Raw genomic sequence first — 6,595 nt, forward strand, 5'->3', positions numbered from 1 at the left:
CCTTTATTTACGGAGGTAGTCCAGTAAACTGGAATGTTAGTACGGTCTGACTGAACTGACGAATGATCGACCTCTCTACCGATTTTCTTGTAAAAAGTGAGAGGAACAGTGGTGTTGTTGATAATCCACAGTGGCATGGGCATCGCCAGGATTTTTCTAGAGGGGGGCAAAAATTTTTTTTTTCCAAAAAATGCTTGTATTTCTCAACACATTCTCGATTTATCAGTTTTAGAGGGGGCAGGAACATTTTGCCCCCCCCCCAACTCATAAAATTTTCAGCACTTTGTCTTCGCGCCTCTTTTTCTTTTTCTTTTTTTTCTTTTTTTTTCTTCCTTTTTTTTTTTTTTTTTTTTTTTTTTGCCCCCCCCCTTGCCCCTCCCCCCCTCGCGACGCCCATGAACAGTGGGAGTCGAGTGCACGCAGCGCCAGCAAATGGCAATGCCAGCAGCATATAGCCAGCAAAAACAAAAATTGATACATATTTTAATCTACACACATGTCCATTGTGGGGGGGGGGGGGGGGAGTTGGGGGAGGGGGAGTGGGGGGAGCATGATGCTACATTGGTAGACCCTTCAAAACTACGCCATCTTACTTCTACGTAGCCCCATAAATGTGGGGCACTGAGCCAATCTGACAGAGATTATGATCGATTGATGATTTCTGGTTCGCTCGATCGGAGCGTGCCGTGGGGGTACGGTACTTGCACTTGTACGCATCATGCGCATACTATCATTTCGCTTGTACCGTACCCCCCCCCCCCCCCCCCCGGCGCGCTCCGAGCAAACCGAAAATCATCGATCGATCATAATCTCTGCGTGCACGTTTTGAAGGTCGGATTGGCTCAGTGCGGAAAGGGAATATTTTTCATCAATTTGGCCTAAAAACCGACAGAATCCAGCGATGTTTGTTAGGCGCACATAACGCGAGTATGTCATGAGGTATTGTACGAAGTTTAGGGGCAAACTGTGCAGCAGTTCTGTGGGAAATATCTCTGTTAGTCTGTTTTGATGGACGTTTTTGTGCTTAATTTGTGTTTTGTGATGCAAACAATTTTGCGGGGTTCTGTGTCCATGAGGCTCCGCTCACGCGGAGCATCATGGTTCTAGGAGTAATCACAGGGCACTTTGATTGGTCACCGTGGAGAAACTTAATCGAGACACCATGTGATTTGCCCATTGAGGCCTCTAATCGAGGTGACCAATCGAAGCGCCCTGTGATTGTTCTGTCTGATGGGGGGGGGGGGGGGGGGCAGTCCTGGATGCCACAGTGGTGGTGCTCAATCTCTGCAGCGTCCATGGGTGTCAGTTGGTTAGGGACGGGGGGGGGGGGGGGGAGGGGGCGAGTCCCACTTTTTTATCCCCGAAAAAAACACTCTGACCACGGTTCCATGGTACAACAAATTTATTGAAATCGCGTACTGATGTGAAGCAGTGTAATAACAAATGAAAACCTAGTCATGGTGACTGACTCACTTGAAGTTATTGACACATTTAAAAATGGCAAAATCAATTCCGTGTGAGCCACTTCAATGAAAATGGCATAACTCCTCACCACGCCACTAATTTGAAAAATTCAAAATTCCTGTGGAAGACAAGGTAATGACCATTTATATGACATGCTCATTCTGACTCACCCTGTGCACTTCCTGATCAACGACAGTTCCAGATCATTTGATTTTAAATAAAATTTATTAAATTATAACCAACTTTTGAAGGTCTATTATGTAGCAGTTGGCGGGGAATTTAAAAAAAGAACATTACCCACGATCCAATTCGGCAAAATATCTGCTTGTTTTGTATTAAACCTGCCTGTGAAAAGAAGCGCGTAAAGGCAAAATTCTGGTTTCCTTTGGAAGGTACATGTACCGGTAGCCAACATTCATCATTTTTTCTTGGCTATAATAGGTTTTCTTGTAAGGAAATAATCTCAAGTACCGGTATCACTGGGTAATAATGATTTTGACATTTGAATTATTTTGCCATATTCACTGCAAGATTTGTATGATGACGGCGTAACACATGACGTGCGCTGCGTGCGCTATTGATTATGAATTTATACATGTACCAGGTAGCACATCGTGCGTGATCTGGAGCTGTCAAAAGTGATCCGCAACTGTTGGGTTCAGTCTTGTACAAGAGCCATGATTTGTTTCCCTTTAAGTTGAGTCTGTGTGAACATATCTGGTTTTAACTTCAATAAGAGGAATTTTACTATGAAATGATGTCACTCGGACACAGAAACTCCGAACATGGGCGAGTGTTAGTGGTTTGTATAAAAAGTGATCCGGAACTGTCGCACTGATAGTATTTTGCTCAAAACAATTGGTTAAAGTGGTCAGAAATTGCCTCTGATCACACCATGCACAGATCTACAATTCCAAAATTGTTGCGGCCCTTAAGCGGGCCCCGCACCCCACGTCGTTAGGGCTTCACGCTTTGCGCTCGCATTACTTTTGATCAAGGTACATGTATGTCCCCCCCCCCCCCGTCCCCCCCCCCCCCCCCACTTTTGAGAAGCGATTGGTGCCCTTGGTAGCATCCGTGCTGAGTAGATGTTTTTTTCTCTACCGCATCGGATATCGTTACGGCGGCGATCATGTACTGATGCTGTACAGGCCCCTTTTTTAGTCTTGATCGAATGAGAGTCAAGAGTGTTCTTTTTTATCATTCAAAAATGACCTTTTCAACCTCACAAGCAGACTTCTCAGTTTTCTCAGTTCTAATGACACCTTCTTGTAATTTTAAACACTTTCTTTAGGAAGAAATAACGATTTTTGTACGCGGTTTAAGATGTTTGTACGCGGTGTAGGTGCCGTGCAATTCAGCTTTCCTGATAGACATCAGCAATCACCCAGATGACATTTCAGGCTTGCAGTTTGCAGTCATTGAACCCTGATATCTTAGTTTATTCATAAGGAGCCTTCCTGATTTCTTGAAACCTGGCTCTGAGCAGGAAACCAAAAGACACAATTCATGCAAGGCCCATTGTCCTCTACCTTTTTCAATCCTTAAAGAAAATATCCTCGCAAACTGTCAGTGATATATAGAATTCTACAAAAGAACTTTGCAGGCAAGCTTTAGAGTGGTGACTCGAACCCACAACCTCCTTAATTTGAGGAATTGAAATCTACCGTATGTGGTAAAACTAAAAGTGTTGTTTACTTTGTCGTTGATTTACCACCGCTGTTCCAGAGGCTCACAGCCCGACATGAGGTTATATGCGCATGCGCCAGTTTTTCCGGGCTGCACTGTAAAATGAATATTCATGAGCTCGTTCATAAAAACAAGTCGCTGAGAACAGTCTTCCAAAAAACTGCTCATAATGCACGAAATAGGTATTTAAGCCAAAAGATTTGTCCCAAAGTACATGTAGGTTAAAAAACATATCCTTAGCATCTACATCGAATATTTTAAATGCGATTTTGTTATTTTTGGGAAATTTAAAAAAAACGAAGGCCTTTTTCACTGATTGAAAGCCATCAACCAGTGAAAAAAAGGGTCCAAAAGAAAGCATTTTTTTTCTGCAATCAAGTAAATTAAGCTAGTATTAAGACTGCGATGAAAACATCAATTATTAGACTTTAAATTTTGTATTAACGGTGATTTCAAAAGAGCAAACCCCTAAACTCGCTTGCAAATGGGGGATTCCCTGGTGAGTTTACTGAACCTGGAGTGTGGTTTCGCACTCAACTGCCCAGTTTACCAAAGCACTTGGGGTTCGCAATTCAAACAACCACGCCTACGCGTGATTGGCCCGTGCCCCATGCCCGGCGTGTATATACATTTCACAGGGCCGGAAGGGGAAATACATGTACGCGTAGTGCCTGCATGCTACCGGTATATGGATTTGTGCACACATGGCGCCGTTTGTTTACATTTAGTGTCTGTACATGTAGCTATGTACGTGGCTCCAACATGGTTTGCTCTCAAAAGTCTTCCACATTGGTATCCTGCTTTATTTAGTCTTTCCAATGGTAATTTACCGGTTCTTGATTCGGAATTAACTTTCCAAGATGAAGAAAAATCCCACGAAAACGTGACGATTATTTTCATTCCGATTGAGACATTTATAAACGTCGCAATCAAAGGTAATTTTTTGTAGGTGTTTTCTCATGAAGTGTTTTGCTGAAAAGTTCACTGTCCTATCTGACAAAAAAAGTCCTCCGTTCATGCCGTTGAGCTGTTTTTACGCAAAACCAGACTGGATACATTTGGTCCCAAGAGGGCGTTTTATACGAGCTAAAGCACGGACATGCGCAAAAAACCCTGAAAACAACGGTGTTACGGCTTGATTTCGTGATGAAAGCATCAATTTTTTCAGGAAGTGACAGGTTGGCGATGAAATTTAGGTAAGACAGTTGTTTTCCAACATATTTGTAACAATTTGATTGGACTTTCAGATTGGCTATTTAATTAAAATGGTTCCCAATATGTGAAAGGCTTAATGCGTTTGTGGGGAGTGTGGCCTAGTGGTTAGGGTTTGTGACTGGTGATCAGAGGGTCAGGGGTTCGAATCAAACTGCTGGCCATATATGTTGTGTCCTTGGGCAAGCCACATCACCCCCACTTGCCTCTCTCCTAAGGACACCACTTCATCCCCACTTGCCTCTCTCCACCCAGGAGTATAAATGGGTACTGGCATTAGCTGGGGAGTAACCTGTGATGGACTGGCATCCCATCCAGGGGAATGTTGAAATATTCTCAGTTGTTTCATGCTACCGATACTGGAGATAAATGCCGGCCTGATTGGCCATATTGGCTTAACTGTGTTTACTTGATGCCTTTATAGAATCAGTTCAGACATTAGTGCCAGTTTTAGGATGTACCGGGGTAGGCCTACTTCCAAACAATTATTCCGGCAGTTTTTAATCGCTTTTTATTATAGTTTCTTATAAATACTAAAATAGTCACCAGAAATGTTTGCTGTATCACATGTTTTATCTACTTTTTTGGTTATCAGTACCAAGCTATTTAGGCCTATATGCGTACGCATCTGACTAAAGGTAAATTAATTTGCATTGAATAGATGCTGAGCTAAGAATAACACTCGTAAACACTTGAGATCACGTCATTTGATAAGGAAACAAGTCACCCACTGACTTGTCAACTTTGTAGATCTTTGCATCACTGCAGATCAAATAAAACACTCCAGTGCGGACTTCAGAACATTTAGGGAAACCCAGATTTATTTCTGTAGGCCTACTGGGACAAACATAGTTTTTCTATATATCGTTACGCAATTTGCCAGGATTTAAAACAGCCTTTTGTTTTTGTATTAAGATATATTTAGAACAAAAATAGACTCACTAGGACAAAATACAGATCTTGAAAGTGCATGTTTTGTTCCATTGGGTGCAACCTGCTTGCATGTGACAGAATATCAAAGTCATTTGTCAATCATTAACTTGTAAAGTTTGAGTCAATGCCATATATGGACATTTATTGAGAGATTAATTTGCATAATGTAGTTCCGTCAAGTGGTCATGAGATCGGTGGGTGTGGCAGCTGCAGTGCTTTAGTGTCGTCTTGGATGTCTCTGAATCAACCCGCTTCAAACTTAACTGTAAGTTTTGCCACAGCGATGGTTCAGTTTCGTTTTTGATTTTTGACTTTTTTGTTTCATGGATTATACTAAACATCAGCGTAACCTACATGTATAATGAAGAGGTTTCACTGTCGTATTTTACCTCTCTCACTGACTGACGGTCAACTGTGCATTAGTCTGGAGCAGTATCAGCGACTCAAGACCACTTTTTCTCGGTCTTGGTCTTGTCTCGATCTTGTCTCTGTCTCATCCTATCAGAGTCTTGGTCTCGAATGGGCTGGTCTCAGTCTGGAAAGTGCTGGTCTCGGTCTCGGATGCCAAGGTCGCAGATTTTACCTTCGTGACCCATCGAGACCACAAAATGTACCATCTACGCATGGCTTTATTCATGTGCAAGCTGAATTACATACAAACTTACAGTCTTTATTCTAAACATAAATGACATTGTAAGTACAAATTTTCATGCTGAAGAATGAGATTGAAGCTGGAATGAAGACCAGTGTGTTACAGCTTTTCATTTATTATTGACAAACAGGACTTCTTTTTGTGGCCGGGTGATCCAAAGTACCATGGGCCGTGCACAATCTAAAGCAGCCTGCCGGACTGATGTCCCTACCACGATGCAACAGGAGGCACAGGTACCCACCCCCTCAGCTGCAACAGGTGAGTACATGTAGTAGCAAGAGCATTTACATGGGGTCAATGAGGGAGGGGCAATAACTCCCCCTCCCCACTCACCTGCCCACACACCCACCACACACCCACCCACCTCACCACAAGATTTGTTTAAGTTGTTGGGTTTCAACTTCTTTTTTGGACGTTCAGATTTTTCATAATCACATATCTTCATAAAAACAATTAGTTTTCCAAGCATGGATGACAACTAGGGATTAAGGAGAGTCAGGTTGGCATAGTGGTACTTTCCTCGCCTTCCATGGGCCAATATGTGGTTTGGGTTTCAGTCCTTGATTCCGTGGGTTTTTCCCGGAATATTCTTCAGGGGTTTTCAACCCACCTCTAAAACTGTCATTTCTTCTCATTGTCTTCTCT

Source organism: Patiria miniata, unplaced genomic scaffold, assembly GCF_015706575.1.
Source record: "Patiria miniata isolate m_02_andy unplaced genomic scaffold, ASM1570657v1 HiC_scaffold_8, whole genome shotgun sequence".
NCBI lineage: Eukaryota > Metazoa > Echinodermata > Asteroidea > Valvatida > Asterinidae > Patiria > Patiria miniata.